Source organism: Danio rerio, chromosome 9, assembly GCF_052040795.2.
Source record: "Danio rerio strain M-AB ecotype USA chromosome 9, GRCz13ab, whole genome shotgun sequence".
In the NCBI taxonomy this organism is placed as follows: domain Eukaryota; kingdom Metazoa; phylum Chordata; class Actinopteri; order Cypriniformes; family Danionidae; genus Danio; species Danio rerio.
The window spans coordinates 21,509,359-21,529,358 of NC_141029.1; the positions used below are offsets into that span (position 1 = coordinate 21,509,359).

The 20,000-nt window shown below is 41.1% G+C and overlaps 1 long non-coding RNA gene across 1 annotated transcript in view; it reads left to right on the top strand.

Moving 5' to 3' along the window:
• Positions 1–20,000, top strand: part of LOC147842324 (uncharacterized) — a 68,491-nt gene that overhangs the window by 30,334 nt on the left and 18,157 nt on the right. The gene's annotated exons all lie outside the window — the stretch shown is intronic.

Below are 20,000 nucleotides of genomic sequence, written 5' to 3' on the forward strand. Positions count from 1 at the left end.
TAGGATTCAAATTGAAACGAAATGAAACAAGTTAAAGAATGTGAACCTTTGAAACTAATATCATCGTTGCGATAATATATATATATATATATATATATATATATATATATATATATATATATATATATATATATATATATATATATATATATATATATATTATGAAAATATGCCAGCCACTTTTTTTGGAGGGCTGATTACAGAAAGTAGATTTCCCATTCATTATTCCCAAATGTATAAACAAACCAAACAAACAAATATATTACTTTTTTTTTTCTTTTTCAATTCTGCTTCCTGAAAGTGGGCAGGGCTAAAGATCACTTTACAAGATGTATGGTGTCTGCCATGTTGGAACAGTCAGAATGGTCCATGAACAAAAGAATAGCTCGACTGTGCCTGCAACTGTAATTTGATGCATGTATGGTTATCTAGATTTGCAACAGACCTCAGCAGATGATTTTACTAAGCTAGCACATTGACTGTTTAAGATGGCAGACATATTAGCATGTCTGGAGCAATCTAACGTCCCATCTTTAAAAGATGACTTTATGTAAACAGAAGGATTTAACCATGTGTATAATCTAGTAACAACCCCAAAACAATAATAGGGGTGGCACTAAAGGCTTGTCAATTATAGTTATAAATGTATTTTCCAATGAAGAAAATATGATAACACTTCACAATAAGGTTGTATTAGTTAATGTGAATAGGTTTATTAGCCTGTACAAACAATGAACAATACATTTATGACAGTATTTTATTCCATCTTTGTTTACGTTAATGGAAATAAAGTTGTTCATTGCTAGTTTGTTGACTACTGCATTAACTAACAAGCATGCGTAAGGATAATAACGCATTGTTAAACCTTGATTAAAAGTATTGTTCATTGTTAATTCATGTTAGTAAATACATTAACTAACGATAACTAACGAAACCCTATTATAAAATGTGACTGAAAATATTTATGTCTCTGGAACTATTGAATTATACTGTTTCTGCATCCAAATTTGCATACTGCCCTTCCTTAATAATAATAGAAAAAAGAATTAGAGTGTCATACTATGTTTAAATGAGTTATACCAGTGGTCAACTATTTTTAGTAGGAATGGAAAGTACAGATCTTTGCACATGCTAACCATTACAACTGAACAATATACAGAGCTAAAAATATGAATTAAAAAGAGTTAAAAACAAAACTACAAAATGCTTGCCTTTGTATGGCAGTAAAGGTAACAACGTCTGATTGATTAGGCTAATAATTCATTTCTATACTTATTTCATGTTACCTTAGCATATTTCAGCAGCATGTAATAACATTGTGTCTGTCAAAAATGTGATTATGAAGTCATGTGTCCTAAAGTACTCTTCGGTTACACACTCAAAAGCATGCACTTTACAAGGCAAAGTATAAGTCAGCAACTTAACCTTTATGGAAAACTTTACCCCCCTTTTTTTACACAGTCATTGTGATGTAAACAGCTTAACATTACAAGAAGTTTACCCACAACAAACCAGACTGATAAATCAAGATTTTATTGTAGCCAAACAAGCAAAAGACCTTTCATATGCATGAAGTCCAACTACTGTAATCTTACATCAGAATAAATGAGCAGAACAATGAAAACATTTCAAACTTCTCGTTAAACAAAGACAAAATACAGTCAAACACAAGCCACTTATTTATATGTAGTCACTAGTCACAATTTCTTAAAAAATGAAAAATGTTGCCAAGTAGATAAAGATAAAACAATAAAATACAAACAGTTGCTCACATAAAAATGCATAAATTTAGTCTAAAAGTTAATGCGTTTATCCAAAGATACACGTTTCTACATTGATTTTAATGCTTTCTGTTGTAACACTGCCGCATTTGTGTACTGCTGTTATATTGGGGCTACATTTGGTTGCAGTGTTTAGAATCAAAAACAAGCTTTACGAAGCAGACGCAAACCATCTTTAACTGCACTGTAAATATGTACGACCTTTGAAAAGGGGTTCCTTCTCAACATGTTTGGACATACTAATGCTTGTATTTGGATTGTATTGATGGGTGAACCATTTGGTGCAACAAGCAGTAATGGAAATTTAACTTTCTTGAATGGAAAGGACAGGTACACCCTTACATTTAGTGTCTGTTCACACAATAAAGACTTGCGCCTTGTCCACACGAACACAGATATTTTTTTAAAAACAAACTTTTTTGCCATTTGTCCAGATAAAAGCGCAGTGTCACGTGACAAACTGATTTTTTTTTTTTTTTCAGATTTTCCATAACCCTAGGTACAGTGTGGTCATGTTTACCGGAGTTTTTGCCCCATGACATCACAGAGCATGCTGATTTCTCTTATGTGAATGGCCAACACGGCTGGGTTCACACCTAATGTGGAAGACGCAAATGAGGCAAAATTCTGCCCATTCATGGCAAAGGCATCACATATTTCGTGTCGTTCGTCCACGGGACAGAAATTCGCCTCTGTTCTCATGTTTGCAATTTTACTTATGGAAAGACTCAATTCCTTGTTTGGTATGAACCCAGCATTAAAGTGTCATTATCTCTGCCTGTTGGTTCTGCGTGCCCCTAACATACATCACAGTGCATTTTTGCATTTTCATGTGGACAGAGATAAAAAAAAAGAAAAGAAAAGAAATAAAGCGGGGGAAAACCCTGTTTATAAAAATACCCATGTGCATGATGTGGACATGGCCTTAGTTCTTCAGGGACATTCTTTTTTTTTTAGGATTGACTTTTTCAGCCCAATCTAAAGAGAAAAAGTAATTATTTTTTTCCAAAAGCTAACTGTATTGTTAGAAAAGTTTGCTAATTCATACCAATTTGTTCATACAAAACATACAAATTTAAAAAGGAGGCTAGTGCCAAATCCCCACCCCTAAACGCAACCATTGGATCATTTGGGGCCTAAAACATGAAAGAGACTGTATAAAATCATATGAATTAGCCAGAGTTATGAATTGCCATAATATTGCATTGGCTATCCAGTTGGAATATCCAGTATCCTGTTGGAATACTGACATCATGTTAAGAAGTTTGTTGGGCTCGAAACCAACAAAACAAATTAAAACCACAACAAAGCTACTATCATGATCCACAGTTACTCTGAGGATCTTAACCATGTTTGGAATTGTGGTTGAACAGATGACTGTCCAGCATGTGTTGACTAACAATCTTGAGCACTGCATTCACACTAAGTTCTCCATTTGTCCTCTCATTCCAGTAACTTATACAATTCTGTTCTTTCTCAGAACGTCAACAGTCTTCTTTCTGAAAGCCACAGATAACTCTTTAATCTTGTGTGTGATAAATGTAGGGGTTTACCAACTGCTTCCACACCAGACATGTTTGTCACTTTTGTACAGGCTGCAGAAATGATTACAAAAATGTACTTTGTTAAATTATATATCAGTATGTCCTAATATGTTAATAAACCATTCGTAGCATCTAAAGTTTCAATAGCACATTTCTTTCTTGTATAGCATATACATTTTGGACGTAATATGTTTTTTTTTTTTTTAACCTAGTAGAAGAGATTCAAGTTCATAAAAAATAAAATCAAAAAACTTAATAATACAAAAAAACTATAGAACCTAATGCTGAATAGCTAAAATGCTTTGGACAGACTCTGTTTTGGACAGTCATTGGACCCACAAAAAATGTTTTATATTTCTTGGTAATGAAGTGGATCCCTCGAATGTAAAGCAGTCTACAGAATTAAAATGTTCCCATATTATATAATGCTCCCGATTTAAACCAAAATATATATTTAAAAATAAGTAGTTTAAGCATTATTGATTTGAATGTATTTATTAGTTCCATACTTTCAGAAAAGGAATATATCAGAAATTAAGGCAAAATTTGGCTCCCAGAACTTCCAGTAGAATTTTTGACATTTAGAAGAGCAATATGAATTAACTTTACTTTAATTCTGTCTCTCGAAATTACAGCAAACTCTTAAAAATGGTAAAATGTTCACACACACACACATATAATATATATATATATATATATATATATATATATATATATATATATATATATATATATATATATATATATATATATATAGCAGGAGTATACGTTCACTTTGCTGACTGGAGCATTCCAAAGTGCACCAAATTAGGTTAATGAGCAATTCAACGGTGGCTAGTCTAAAGCTCTGAATGGGTGATGAGGTCATAAACTCAACAGAAATGTGTGATTTAACTGTAAAGCAATAGTGATAAACTTTATTTACATAATGCAGTCTTTTTTTTACGATAATTATATGGGGCATTTTTGTTGATTTATTGTGTGATATTTTTTGTTGTTGCCACAAGCTTCGGTGAAGCCTCAAGATTACATTAGTGTGTTGTGATGACACTAAACAAAACTTATACTTTGAACCATTCTTGCTTAATATAGGTCTTGCTTATAAGACCTAATAATAATAATTATAATATAATATAATACACTATAATATTAAACTAAGCCGAGAAGAAAATGAATGAATGAATATTATATAATATAATTGAAATATAATATAACATAACATAATATAATATAATTGAAATAACACAAGACATTGCAAACTACAAGATCTGTAGTTATAACGAGAGTACATGCATATTGTTTATAAAACATTTCCTTCCATTCCTTCATGCTGTTTATTCAACAACTGTGTTTTTTTAAGAACAAACGACCAGTTCCCCGATGCATCACAGCACCACACCCTTAGCCACCACCCTTAGTAACAACATTAATTCAAATTAGTGTTGGGACTCTTCCATATATTAGGTATTACAATAAAATATTGCATCATGTTTTTAATGTGTTACTTGTCTTCCTGTTTCTGTCATATTTTCCATCATGTGCTTCTTCTTTTTTTTTTTTTTTTTTTGTAGTTTTTAGCTGTATCCCCCCCTATAACTTTAAATAATGTGCTATTTCGGGGAGCAGCCGTGCCCACAGTGCAACACAAAGATGAGTGTACAACCAATGAATTAATTAGCTAGTGAATACCCATAATGCACTGTGAGAGTTCTTGCAAAGTTTCTAAACAAATTATAATTTAGTTGTTAAATAAACATTTAAATGACATCTCGCCAATTATTAAATACTGTCACAAAGTGTGACTAAAGAAGTTGAACATCTAATTAGTTTGAGGGATTTATCAACCAGCAAAACACATAAAAACATGTACAGCCCATTTGCCGTTTTTTTGTTGGCTGCTTAGTCATGCATCTCTCTTTTCTCTTTGGTTGTCTTATGTTATGTGCTTTGTGTTTGGTATAAATAGCCCTCATGTTTATTTTGTTTCCTGTTAGCTTTGGTTCACGTAACCCTGTTGAGTGTGTTCATATTTTGTTTCATCTTTAATGAGGCAAGTTTTTACTAAGTCTTTTTTTTTTAATAAACTGCATTTTGGTTCAGAAGCTTACCTTCAATGTACTCAATGGACAAATATGTTGCATTAATTGCGTATAATTTATAAACTAACCTCTTCCCTACTTTGTTTTATCTTATCAGTAATCAGACACTATTTTACTTGTGTTTCTGGTTTAGTACTATCTGTTCGTTTAATTGATTACAGGCAAATTTGGACTGTGCTGCAGACCAATCTGTTTTAAAGTACAAGATGGAAAACAAACATCTCTAATGGTTAGAGATAAGCAAATTGTGAAGAAGCAATGTGTTGAAAAATACATTCTTGTTTTAGTTTTTGCTCAATTGAATATCCCATGTAGGAATATTTACTGTTACAGGACTATTGCGTGGTAACTGTTTAATAAAAGCAATAAGGTACTCAAGACGCTTCAGCTAATATTTTCACAATAAAGCACAGCCTCTTGAACCTTATTGGTCATTAAGACTTGCCAAAGCTGGACTAACAAACAGACTAATAAAGCAGTCAAGCTGCACAAACACAAAACAAGCCACCAATGAAGTCGCCAAAACTTGTATACTGCTGATGTTTTGGGGTTGGGTTGTATTGGCAGCATCAGCACCGATCTGGCAGAGATCATAATCAATTGTGTGTAAAAGCTTTTTCTTTTTCATAAGCACTTTTTCTAGCTGAAGAAGCCGAACTACAGCTGTCAGCTAGGAAGCAATCACTGTGGGGAAGGAACATAGCATTGGAGTGACGTAGCATGTGAGCCATGCAATGGGCTGGACAGCGCTAACCAGGCTGGCAGAGCCTGCACGAGTGACATCATCGGTGCAATGACTGACGCACCAACGGTGGGGCAGTACAGAATGGGAGAGCTCACAGCGGGAGGTTGGCGTGTCCCAAGGACGAGAGGAAGACAAGAAGTTTAATTTTAACTTCTTTCCAAGAGCCCGCAGGGCAGCAGGGAGTTGCAAGAAATAAGCCCATCTTTTATCACTCTCAGAGCCTGTGATGAAAAGCACTGATCCTGCGAGCTGGAAGGCATAGCGTCCCTAAATTTGGTAGCGAAGCAGTGGCGCAGTAGGTAGTGCTGTCGCCTCACAGCAAGAAGGTCACTGGTTCACTGGTACAAACCTCAGCTCAGTTAGCGTTTCTGTGTGGAGTTTGCATGTTCTCCCTGTGTTCGCGTGGGCATCCGCTGCGTAAAAACTTGCTAGATAGGTTAGTGGTTCATTCCGCTGTGGTGACCCCGGATTAATAAAGGGACTAAGCCGACAAGAAAATGAATGAATGACTGAAAATTTGGTAGCAGTCGGCCATGAAGCCAGCAGCCTGGTTGTAAAGATGCGGGCGTCCCCGGCCCTTCGCCTAGGACAGAGCAAATTTTTTTCTTGGTGGCCCATCTCAGCAATGCTTAGCAGCCCATTTAACAGACTTAGTGGTGCCCTGAGGCAGGGGTGGGGATCATCTGCGGGGTGCTCAACACTGCCGCATATCTGGTGGAAGGGACAGGGCGGAAAAGCAGATTTTGGAGCCGCAGATGAGCACTGTCAGCAAGGAGCAGCCAAAGTGGATGGGTCGGTGGGGAGAGCGGTTTTGAGAGCCCACCTGGGACTTTCCCTATCGCACTTGACTGCTCTTTCACCGTGGTGAATTAAAGCTGGGTCCGAACCTCCCTCGTGCAGCTGGGTCAATGCCTGCGCCAGGTAGCACTGGTATGTGGCCATAGTGTGCAAGGCGTAAGCAGCCTGACCCGCAGCAGTGTGGGTGCTGGCCCAGAGGGATGCAGACCACCTACACACTTTGGATGGGTGCACCACACGGGCAACATCATATCAGATTTCGAAACCGGAATCTCACTTATAACCCCTGAGGGAGGAAATGGGTCCGAACTGTCATTGACAAAAAATGACAGCCCACCTTACAATGCAGCGATGGACATCTGGTCCTAAGTGTCATCAAGTGAGAGGGTGATTATCCCGGAGGATGAAACACTTCATACTCAAAGCTTGGATGGAGCGTGCTGAGAAATGAGAGGTCATTGACCCCGACTGTAACCCTCAGATCTCCCCAAGTGACAACCGCTACTTGTGGGGGACAACAGAGGTGGTTCACCCATTTGCAAGAGCAAGCCGCGATCTTAGCTGTGCAACAGACAAGCCGTTGCAGCGACGACATGCACTGCCCACGAGTACTGCATTAACATGCTTAAAGGGCCATGAAACCCCCTCGTTTCAGCAGGGTGTTTTCACACCTCTACTTTGGAAAAAGTCAGAAAAGTGGGCGTGTCCAGCTCTGTTTAGGGGGGAGTGTCGGAGGAACTAAAGTGGGATGGTGTGGGAGTGTCTATTTGTGCACGCGTGAGTTCCAGAGTCAAAATACTCACACACAGGAGAAAGTGATGGTGTTTAACCTACATGGACATCTGTAGTCGAATTATTTGCTGAATTATTAAATGGTGGACTTTAACTGCAGTTTGGCTCTTTCATTCAGGGAATTCATTCATGCCTCTCGCGACAAACGAGATATTTGATTCGAGGAACTGCTGCAAGCGTGTATTTTTCATGCAATGTTTGATACCGCACGGCGAATGAGAGAAAAAAAAAAACTCAGCATTTCCCGGAAACTTAGATGCACACGGCAGGTAGCGTCAGAAAGCCGCGTGTGTTATTCCGGTCACTAAATGCGGTGCTAACATTTCTGCACTCAGTGCAATAGTTAACTTAATTCGATACGAACAAACTGAATAAACAAAGAGCACTGGTCGCTCACTTACCAAATCTGTAGAGACAGAACAATCACCAGCAACTAGAGCCGCGTCTTTATGAAGAGAATACTACAAGCAAATCCAGATTTCAGCGTTTGCAGATGAGAACAGCTCTCAGGTAAACAATAATCCTCCTTAGACACGCAAGTTATTGTTGTCGAGCGTCGTGTACACTGTTAATCCACACGTGATCCAGATAAGCTCTCACAGAGAGAAAATGAAAACGAAACTTAACGGCAGCAAACTATAAAAGCAACACTTCACGCTTGTTTTGCCAACACAACGTGGCGTCTTTGTGGTGTAAACACGGTGACACAAATGAATATTAATGAAGTTGCACAATAGAGCGTGCTGATTGGTTTGAACCAATGACTGTAAAAAATATGGACGACGCGACAGCCCCTTTTGCCATTGAACGCCTTGAGGGCAAAACGCCTGCTTGACGGGCACAAACTGTCGCAAAAGACTGCTGAAATTGGAGCCAGACATGCGCAGAAGGACTGTCTGATGGAGCCAGAGGAGGAGCCGCGATAATGAGCGGAGTCGAGCTTCCAACCAAACGCTTTATGTAAAATCAACCACGCCCCCCGAACTTCTCACTCGACTGCCGATGTCTGCACTATAACAAACGCTCACTGATGTAAATAGAAGCACTTACATTAAAAAAAACACAATAATATACGGTTTAAAAACGGTGTGATGTAAGCTGTTAAACTGTAATAAAAGCAATACCTGGTGGACTGCAGAAATAAACGATCTTTTATACACTCTAGCCTGAATATGAGCACAAATAATATATTCTCTTATTGTTATATTTGTTGTTGGTATTTGTTATCTTCATAGGGGTAGAAATAACACTTGTAAAATATGAACAATAACATATAAACAACACATACATTTTAGAAAGGTTTTTATTTTTAATTAGCCATCAACAGAACCCAAAATATAGCCTACACACCATAACGATTTACCATGCGGGAACAATCGTGCGTTTAGAAGATAAATACAGCAAGATTACTAAATATCAACAGGATATTTACACATCCCAACCCTGCAATTTGTCAATTTGTGCAAAAAAACTTTGCACTATTAATACAACGTCTATCTGCTGCAACATCACTAGTATATTGTTTATTCATTTTCGCTTGAATTGTTTATTTATTTAATTTTTTTGCCTCCGTTTTCATTTGGTTTATTCGATGCCTTCATTATATCTGGCAACGAGGAATTTACATTCATTTTAATGTTAGCTGGAGTGTTCAAATAAAACGCCAACAGTAAATGATGTAAATAAATAATATCTAACATTTACAGCTCTATTAGGTTATATAAGATTCGATTTCAAGAACCTTATAATGATTTATAACAGCAAATTCAGTAGATCACTTAATAACATGCCAAAACCTAAAATGCAGAGACGTCCTATAAAGCAAGTTCAAATAACCTTACAGGAGATCAACGTGGAGATTATTATTTAAACACAAAGAGAATTACTGCTAACGATCTCCTGTATACCCTGTACTTAAATGGGTTTATTTTATTGTGCAGTTTTATTGTCATTTTCGTATTTATTATTATTATTATTTAATACTTGTGCAATCGATACAGGTTTATTGTTATTTATTTTGTCCTTTATTTAAATAATTGCTATGCTGTTTGCATCTTTATTCAAAGGTTAAACTCAGTGATACACTTTGCGTTCACATAGTAGCATGCGTTTGTTGTTATTTCAACAAAAATGGGTGTAATAACGTTAACAAATGTGAGGGTTTTATATAATGAAGATTCAATCGCGCCAGCTCCGGGCATCAGCGCATAACCTAGTCGCGGCGTCGCGGGCTGATTCCGGCTCGCATGCGGCAGCGCCTGCTCGCTCGGCCGCCGCATCTGGCTCAATTGACTCAGGCTGGAATCGGGCAGTGAGTCCAGGCATCCGGAGTAGGTCCAGCAGAGGTAGTCAGTCTGAGGGGTAAGTCTCCGGCAGGCAAGAACTGGCCCCAGTGTATTTTGCTATCTGGGTGGCTAGGCGTGTATTAGCAAACTAATAAAGCCCGAAAAAAGCTCTGACCTTAGCGAATAAACAGTGTTCCACCAGGATCATGTATGTCAGAAACTGTAGTTTACTGCTGAACTCATTTTGTCATAGTAAAATATCACAGAAATCTAGTAATAACACTTCAGTCTTCTACCGAAGCTCAGACGCGCTGCTTTGAGAAACTGTCAATCACAGCTGTTAATCACGATGACACGCCCAGCATTAAATTACTGCTAAAAACAAACTGTTTACAAAAATGAGGATCTGCACCTATTTCAGCACAATAATCAGTGCCTTAATCGACCAGAACCATCTTTCGGGACATTTTATTGCAAGTGTAATTAATTTTTCTATTTGGGCTCAAGTCTCCTTCATTAACACGGAGGAGGCGGGCTTTATGACTTGTACTGCAGCCAGCCCCCAGGGGGCGATCTAACGGCCGAGACCTTCACTCAAACGCAGGCTTGCGGCACACTTGGTTTGAACCAAGCCTTACTCATGCATTAATGTATCACACTGTAAGACGTAATAAGACACACTCTGGCACAGACGCCCAGTCTGCACGCTGGAATACACGCTATTATGTCATGACCGTGACGCAGCTTCAAAAATTCGTTTCAAACAGGAAGTACGAATTTGCTTGAAATAACGCAAAAACAACCAATTTACACTTTTTAGTGAAATATATGTGTCCTAATAGTGTTTTTAGCAGTGTGGGACACATATACGACTGTCAACAGCTCAAAAAATGTGTTTTGGTGTTTCGTGACCCTTTAACCCTCAGATAAGCAACACAGTACCCATCATCTGGGTCAGGGAACCACCGCATCCAAAAAAGCATGGTCAGAGCAACATCATTAACAAGACGCGCTGCACAACCATGTTGATCTTTTAGGATAGTTGTTTTATATGCAGGGCGAAGCAGTGGCACAGTAGTTAGTGCTGTCGCCTCACAGCAAGAAGGTCGCTGGTTCGAGCCTCGGCTCAGTTAGCGTTTCTGTGTGGAATTTGCATGTTTTCCGTGCATTCGCGTGGGTTTCCTCCTGGTGCTTCGGTTTCCCCTACAGTCCAAAGACATGCTGTACAGGTGAATTGGGTGGGCTAAATTTTCCGTAGTGTATGAGTGTGTGTGTGAATGTGTGTGTGGATGTTTCCCAGAGATGGATTTCGGCTGGAAGGGCATCCGCGACGTAAAAAATTGCTGGATAAGTCAATAGTGTCTGGATGCAGCCTTTATGATGCAAGCTGAGACTGCATCTTTCAACGATGCAATGTCAGACACAATGCACTCAAATGGAGCTAGTGACGTCACTGTGACGGGTAGGGTTAGGGGAGCCCATTAAAAAGCATTGAATGCAGCCCAGATTACACTGCACCAGGTCTGCAGCCAAACCCCTCTCGCATAAGTTGGCAGTTTATTCCGCTGTGGCGACCCCGGATTAATAAAGGGACTAAGCCGACAAGAAAATGAATGAATGCTTTATATGCATCGCTCTTGAAGTATCACTCCAGCAAAATGCCTAGGGACGGGAGAAGCCCAGCTCGATCATCGTTGCTCGTGCTGTTCCTCCCTCTGTTGCTCGCACTGGAGCAAGGAGAAATCAGCCTCCCAGACAATGGCAGTTTTCTCTCACAGTCTCAAATGAAGTTGGAGGATGACAGCAAAATGTCTCTTTTCTGCACTTAGGGCTTTTAAAAGCGAAAAGGTGCTTTTGCAATTCGTGGCTGGCAGTTTTATACACAATTGATTGTGAATGCTGCCAACTGCATTGGCATTTCTTTAGCCCTTTTTATTTCTCTTCAGATGATTAGCTTTCTGGCAAAATCCCCATAGTGGGGTCCACTAGTAGTTATTTTAATTTTTTTTTAACCCTGTGCTTGATGTCAACATTCACAAGTTCCTAGTACAAGTGCAAATACATCCAGTCAAATTCTTATGGTAACTAGTTCCTTTGGATGAGTAAATCATGGCAGACTTTGCACTATTAAGGAAAGAGAATTGTTTCATAAATCCAAGCAATCCAAGCAATTGACAAATACCAAGTATATTCACAAATAAATACAATGAGATCCACAAAGATCTCTTAAAGTTTCACAAACAGGAATTGTATTCAAAAGTAAAAGTAGACTTGCAAATAAAAACATACTCTTACACACACACATATATATGTATATATATATATATATATATATATATATATATATATATATATGAATATTCTATAAACACAATCTTGACTGACATTTATATGTGATTTGTGTCCTGTGCATTTCTTGTGTAGTGTGCATTTGTGAATTTTGAAACTATTCTATTGTCAAGACGAACACTAATCCACAAATTGATGGACTCCACCCACCTTATACTTAAACCAATCAGACACCAGCAAACAATCACAATTTGCCTTACAATCAGAGAGGGGCCAGCCATAATTAACCAAGTTCAGGACAGGTCAGTGGTGCTCATCACAGCATTGTTGTAGTAATATGGAGCTGTCCTGTCCATCCTTTTTGAAGAGACTGGTTAATGGACTGCACAATCGCTTCTGCGTTTGCCCTTAGCCCGTATGGTTACTTCTACTGCAGCACAGCAATTACAGTATGTGGATGGTGCAGGAGAGGAAGATAGATTACACTCGCTGTTTATAAGTGTTTCCTCAGATTAAAGTCAAGGACATTAATTTATATATATATATATATATATATATATATATATATATATACACACATATGTATATATATGTGTGTGTGTTTGTGTGTGTGTGTGTGTGTGTATATATATATATATATATATATATATATATATATATATATATATATATATATATATATATATATAAATTAATGTCCTTGACTTTAATCTGAGGAAGTGCTGTCAATCGATTAAAAAAAACTAATTAATCGCACCTTTTTAAAAAAAAATAATCGGGATTAATCGCATTTAAAATACTGAAACTTGTAATTTTGGCTATTTAAATGTAAAATTAATGTATACGCAAGACAAAAAAATATTTCAATTCTAAATATAATTGTTTAATAGAATTTTTGTTTAACTTGTAACACAGATTTCTTCATGTAAACAACATATCCACAATAAACCATCAAGATCCTGGCTTGACAGCCATATTTATTACAGAAATTAAAACACAGGCATGTTAATGACATTTAAATTTCAAAACAATCAATGCCAATTAAGAAAACTTTGATTTCCATGTTGGATTCTAAGTGGCTGCAAAAAAATGCCAAAATACAGGAATTGCAGATATGGAAAATGAAAATTATAAAAATAAACTATAGAATACAAACTGTTGCACTCATTGTAAAGTTTTATTGCTGTGAGTTGAGAACATTAGTTATAGAGTAGAAACAATTTTGCTTAATCCTCCTTTACATTCATCCAGTTGCTAAGACTAGGAGTATCCTGCAAGTGCACAGAGACTCCCAAATGCCCGCAAATGAAAGATAATTTCTTGCAAACCGGTCGTTAAATACATTGCACACCCCTCTCGCCCCTACTCAGGTACGTCGCTCACTCCACCCCTGACACCCCTAAACGGGCCTGACACAGACACACACACACAACGCGCTGCAGACCTTTTGGCCCCAACGGCCTTCCATACTGGAGCGACTCCCCTAAGATTCAACACGCATGATCACGTTCATCAAATTTGCTTAAACTAAGCGTCCTAAAGTATTACTGTATTTCACAAGGATTCTGACACAACAACGCGAAGCATATGCTTTCGTTGCGTTTAATGAGGAAACACGCTAAACTTGGAGGGCTCATGCTGAAAGGCAGAGTAATGCCCTGTCTTTGACAGCTCGTGACCTCACAAGACGTTCTGAGTACATTCACGTAAGACAACAATACTCTGATTTTAATATGATTAAGATAATACTCTTATTAAAATTTATCGTGTAGCCTTAAAATGAACCTTACCTTAAAGGAACACAGAGTCACGAAATGCGGAGGATTTTCTTTCTGTTCGCCATGCAGTATCAACTTACAACAGAAGTCGAAAGTTAAAAAGGAAACACCTGAAATTGCATGAAACTTGCCCTGCAAAAAGTGCTTCCTTGGTCTGATCCACATTTATTGCACGTTGAACACGCGTCCACCACAACATTAAGTTAAAAATACCTGCAACTGCGTAAATTTTTAACGCGTTAATTATTTAAAATTAATTGCATGCGTTAACGTGTTAATTTTGACAGCGCTAATATATATATATATATATATATATATATATATATATATATATATATATATATATATATATATATATATATATATATATATATATTTATACAACAGTTCTGTCTGGTTCTTGAGTCTGATTGGCTGATAGCCGTGATTTAAGTAATTTAAGCCGATATTTCAGTAATATTAGGACCCGTACAGCCTCTTTACCCTTTGTGTATTACTCCGCCCACATAAAGACAACAAAAAGCATACACTACAGATCTGAAGTTTAAAAGATGCTTGCTCAGCTGTTTAACTGTCAGCTTATGATTTGAATCCAATGCGGAAGAAAGTAGTTCCTCATACAAAAGGGTTTTTGAGACTCTGTTTGATTTTGTTTTTATATACACAATTATGCCTTCAAACTGTTGTATAAACGCAATATCACACTCGTAGCAGTGCGATATGGCTGCTACGAGTGTGATATTGCTCATATATATATATATATATATATATATATATATATATATATATATAGCTTAAAATTGATAAAATAGAAATATAGCAACTTGTCTAAAACTAAACATTCTAATGTCATTTATTAGGCAAATAACAACTGAATCAAATGTGTTAAACATTTATATGCAAAACCTAATACAGCTTTAAAGCGGTTTAATTTATTTCTGATTTACACATCTACATGTATTACATCTGATTTAGGGGAGGGAGACAGCATCCATCATTTGGCTGAGGGTCCACATTGAGCATTTCATCCGCAGGGTGAAGGAACACAAGCTGGCTAGTCATCATCTGTCTCTATTAGTGAGCGTCAACCAGATTTACACAATGTCTTGCCTTCTAACCATTAGTAACAGCTTGAGCAAAAGATTAAAGAGAAGATAACATTTAATGGGAAACAATAAACTTTACATTTAATGTTAGTCTTTTTTATATAAGATTACAAGAATAATGCAAAATGTGTTTGGTTCAAGTAGCAAAAATTTTATGAATGGGATACCACCTCCAACCCATTATCAACAGGGAAAAACTTGAACTTGGGGGGGGGGGGGGGTCTCAGGAACGTGAGAGTAAGCCAGCCCAAATTACAGGCACGAGTCACTGACCAAAAAATGCCTCCAGGTCTCCGACCCTCTAAATCAATATAAATGCGATCAGCAGAGCTGTCTTCAGGGACATAAATCTTAAAGATACTGAGTCGAGGATCGAAGGGATCTGACGCAGGCTTGTGAGAACAAGGGTGAGATGGTAAGAGGGCATGAAAGGGGGGGCGGGGTGGATTAATTCGCCTCTGAGGAACCGGATGATGAGGTTATGCCTTTCCACGGTGCTGCCAGCCACCGCGTCATGAGAGAGGAGATGACAGCCACATAACCTTGAGTGTGGAGGGTGACAGCCTGCTCTCCAGCTTCTCTGGGAGTAAAGAAAGCACAACGCTGATCTGGCAAATTTCGGGGGTCTTCTCTGCGAGAGACGCACCATTCAGTGAATAGGCACTTCAGGGCATAGGCTTGCTTGAGGAGGGGGCTCTAGCCCGAGTGACGGTATTAACCACCGCAATCGGTAGGTTACCCAAGTCTTCCTCGCGTCTAAGGACCACACTTGGCGGTTCCAAAGATCGGGGCGAGGGCGCCAGATGGTGCCCTGTCCCTGAGAGAGTAGGTGCTCTCTCAAAGGGATCTGCCAGGGAGGGCCATCGCGAGGAGGGAGAGCTCTGACATCCAGGTCCTGCTTGGTCAGAGGGGCGCAACCAGCAACCTGTTCCTAGTCCTCCCTGACCTTGCACAGTAACTGCGCGAGCAGGCTCACTGGGGGAAACGCGTATTTGCGCATGCCTCGAGGCCAGCTGTGAGCTAGTGCATTCATGCCGAGACAGCCCTCGGGCAGGGAAAAGAACAACTGGCAATGAGCGCTCTCGGGGGACCCAAACAGATCAATCTGGGCTTCCCTGAATCGTGCCCATAACAGCTAAACAGAATCGGGGTGGAGTCTCCATTCTCCGGGACGTTAAGGCTGCTGTGAGAGCACATCGGCTGCACGGTTGAGCTTGCCTGGAATGTGAATGGCGCGCATCGATTTCAGCCACGGATGACTCCAGAGAAGCAGACAGTGGGCGAGCTGAGACGTGGCGAGAGCGAATACCCCCCATGCGGTTGATTGATATACGCCACTGCCGCTGTGCTGTCCGTCCTGACCAGCACGTGTTGCTGCTCCAGCACCGGAAAAAAACGGTGGAGAGCGAGGAACACTGCCAACAGCTCCAGGCGATATGCCAATGCAACTGGGTTCCTTTCCACAGGCCTGCAGCTGCATGCCCGCAACGCACAGCCCCCCAGCTCGTGCTGGAAGCATCTGTTGAAACAACATGACATGACGCCTGCCCTAGAGGCACTCCGGCCTGTAGGAATAAGGGGTCATTCCAAGGGCTGAGGGTGCGGCGACACAGCGCAGTAACAGTGACTCGGTGCCATGCATGTCTGGGGACTCGATCGTAAAGCCAGTGCTGGAGTGGTCTCATATAGAATAATCCGAGCGGCGTGAAGCGGCTGCGGATGCCATATGCCCCAGGAGCCTCTGAAATAATTTCAGTGGGACCACTATTTTGCTGTCGAGCTCTCTCAGACAGTTCAGCATCAGCTGAGCGCGCTCTCCGGAGAGGCGCGCTGCCATGGTGATCGGGTCCAGCTCCAGCCCGAGAAATGAGATCCTCTGCACGGGGGCGAGTTTGCTCTTCTCTCGGTTGACCTGAAACCCCAATAAGTGGAGGTGCCGGAGCACCTTGTCTCTGTGCATAATCAACTGCTCCCAAGAGTGGGCTAAAATCAGCCATTCGTCGAGATAATTGAGTATGCGGATGCCCGCGAGCTGAAAGGATGCTAAGGCACCCTCCGTGAGCTTGGTGAAGACCCGCGGAAACAGAGAGAGCCAGAAGGGGAGGACTTGTATTGCCAAGCTTGTCCTTCAAACTGACGGTGGCGAGGAAGATTGGAGACATGGAAAAACTCGTCCTTCGGGTCTATTGCTGCAAACCAATCCAGAGGACGAACGCACCGGAGGATGCGCTTCTGCGTGAGCATTCTGAACGGCAGCTTATGCAGACAGCGGTTCAAAATGACCAAATCTAGGATTGGCCGTGACCCACCGCTCTTTTTGGGCACGATGAAGTGCGGGCTGTAAAAACCCGCTCTCCATCTCGGCTGGAGGGACCGGCTCGATTGCATCCTTCGCCAGGAGGACAGCAATCTCCTCTCGCAAGAGCAAGACAGGGGCAGACAGGGGGCTGACCCTGGTGAATACACACCCGTGAACTTAGGGGGCCGTTTCGCGAACTGAATCGCATAGCCGAGTCTGATTGTGCGTATGAGTCACCGCGAAGGGCTGGCCGTGCTAACCAGGCAGGCAGAGCTCTCGCTAATGGACTCATCGCTACAATCGCTGACGTACCAGCATTGGGGCAGCGCAGAGTGGGTGTGCTGATCTGGGAGGCGCGAGGGTCCCGCAGAAGAGCTGGAGGCGAGAGATTTGCTCTCACTCCGCACCCAAACTCTGGAGGGGAGGCTCGAGGGGTGGGAGAAAGGAGACCGTCCTCCCAACACTCGTGAGCCACTGGCGAAATGCACCGAACCTGCGAGCTAGAAGCATAGCGTCCCAGACTGGCAGATTTCAGGCTGTGACATCCGGGGAAGTGGAAAAGTCTCTTTTATTGATGTTTACATGGCAGTAAAAAGTGCCGTTGGAAATGGGGCCCCGCCCTCCAGCTGGGAAAGACCAAGTTCCCTTTTCTCCAGATGACCTGTCCCAGGGACGCTTCGCGGTCCGTTACTGGACTTAGCGGCGCTCTGGGCAGGGGGGGCTGCCTGCTTTCGAGGTGCTCGACGCGCTTGCTTCGCCGGAGGCGTGTGCAGGGGCAGTGCAGCTCTCGTAGGTGGGCGCCTTCGGCGAGGAGCAGCAGATATGGATGGTACAGCGGGTGGAGCGGGCTTACGGTCCCCCCGACAGGTGATATTACCCATCGCTTCTGACTGCTCTCTCACCGCCTTGAATTCCTGGGTGAATTCACAGACTGTGTCGCCGAATAGGCCAGCTTGGGATATGGGGGAGTCAAGAAAGCGGACTTTGTCGACTTCGCGCCTATCAGCCAAGTTTAGCCAGAGGTGGTGCTCGTTAACCACTAATGTGGACATTGTCCTCCCCAACGCACATGCAGCGGACTTTGTGGTCCGAAGAGCATAGTTGGATGCGGTGCGAAGCTCACAAGCCTGGGTTGGACCCACCCTCATGCTTGGTAGCGCTGGTAGGTGGCCATCGCGTGTAAGGGGAAGCAGCCTGGCCCACAGCCTTGTATGCTCTAGCTTCGAGGGAGACAGATAACTTACAGGCTTTGGACGGGAGACAAGGCGGACCCCGCCAAGAAGAGGCGCCACGCGGACAAAGATTGACCGCAATCGCGCGCTCAACCTGAGAAATCGCCACATACCCCCTGGCTGCCCCACCATCAAGAATGGTGAGGGCGGAGGGACACGCAGCACCGGCAGAGAAAAGTGCCCTACAAGACTGCGTGAGCCTACTGTGCACCTCCGGGAAGAAGGGGACGAGAGGCTTCCAAGGCTTATCCCTCTGGTCCTCTACATAGGACCCATCTAGTTGGTCCGTCCGCGGAGCTGGGGGAAAAACCATCTCCGAAGCAGACCGGGAAAGCACGGCTAACATGTCCGTTTCAGGATCCGTTTTGACAGCACCCACCTGACGGATCGCTTCCTCCGCTCAAAGCTTGAATGGAGAGCTTGGAGGAGTGGGAGGTCCGCGGGCCCGGAGGCGACGTATTATCTCCCACTGGAACCCTAAGATCTGCCCAAGTGCCCACTCATTTGGCATTTCATTGGCCCGTTATATACTCTTCAGATGATTGGCTTTCTGAAACGAAATCCACATTTGTGGATTAATGAATAAATCCACCAATAGCATTGAAGTTCCCCATCCGAAGGGGAAATAATCTTCTCTTAGCAGCTGATTCTTGTTATCTGTCCATACTTATTATTTTAGACATTAAAGCTGCTTTTGATACTATTAGTCATTGTTGTTAGAATGACTGGCTTCTATAGGAATAGAACTTTGCTGGTTCTCTTCTTATTTAAGTGACAGAAAGTTTGTTCAGATACAGAATAGCCGCTCTGATCCTGTTTCAGTCATTCATGGTGTTCCCCAAGGGTCAGTATTGGGTCCACTTTTATTTGTCATTTATATTTTACCTCTAGGTCATATATTTCATTTTTATGGCATAAAGTTCAATTTTTTTGCAGACGGTACACAAGTTTCCTACAACATCTCACGCCCCTTTGCCCTTACTATATACAGTTTATGTTATTAATATATATGGATGACTAATATTTTTTTAAGTTAAATGTCAGTAAAAATGAAGCCCTTCTGGTTGGCTCTAAATCTGTTTTATCCCAAGCTCAATCCTTTACCCTGCACTTTGATTACTCCACAGTCAATTTCTCAACCTACGTGAATAGTCTTGAGGTTATATTGGATGGCATGGTCTCGTTTGGTTCTCATATTAGTAATATCTCACGTTTTGCCTTTTTTCATTTGCCTAACATTGCAAGACTTCAC